This window comes from Saprolegnia diclina (assembly GCF_000281045.1).
Source record: "Saprolegnia diclina VS20 unplaced genomic scaffold supercont1.8, whole genome shotgun sequence".
NCBI classification, from domain to species: Eukaryota; Oomycota; class Saprolegniomycetes; order Saprolegniales; family Saprolegniaceae; genus Saprolegnia; species Saprolegnia diclina.
This window is the reverse complement of record NW_008246075.1, coordinates 102,210-103,010: the sequence shown is the minus strand read 5'-3', so window position 1 is coordinate 103,010 and position 801 is coordinate 102,210.

The window sequence follows — 801 nt, the reverse complement described above, 5'->3', positions numbered from 1 at the left end:
AGCGCGGCTGTAGGTGGTTTGTCCCCCACGTTCTCTTGGCATGGCATCGATGGCCCCAGCAATGTGGCAGCGCTGCAGGCGGTCCAGGCCATTTACAAACGACGCCAACCGAACCAAGCGTTAGAGCATCCCCAGCAGTCGTTTTTATACGTAAATATAGCAATTTTTAAAAACGGACCTCCCCAAGAGGCGTTTTGATTTCTAAAAATTTGTAAAAATTCGCTGGTCGTTTTTATCGCGGTCCACTTTAAAAACTTCGGCCAGCATTTCCAATCGTTTTTAAGGCCCATGCGACGGGCAATGGACGCATTCAAGGCATGAAAACGCCGTCAGAACTCAGCTCGGAGTTTTCTACAGTTGAGGACAGCCATGCCTGCAACACAGAGACCCCAGATGTAGCAGGAACCTCTCTGATGGCACTCGCATTGAGCGATCTGGGCAAATCATATCTGCACACAAGGCGTCGCTGCGCCCGCTGACATGCGGTTAGCTCCGTCGCACAGTCATGAACTGCCTTGATGACTCTCGCTAAGCGTGGCCGCGAGTAGGGCCTAGTCGGTGCTGGCGTCGACGGCGTCACCTTGGAACCAGTGGAGCGCCTCGCTATCGTCGGAATGTTGATCTGTCAGCTGTTGATTGGCAACGTTTGGCAATGCTGTTGGGGAGCTCCGTTTCCATTGCCAACTGGTCGTTTCCAAAGCCACCCGTTAGCAATAAAATGGATACGACTGCTGGGGATGCTCTTAGCATTTTTACATTTTTATCGGTGGACCCAGGCAGTGTCCAAGGTGTCCTTGGTTC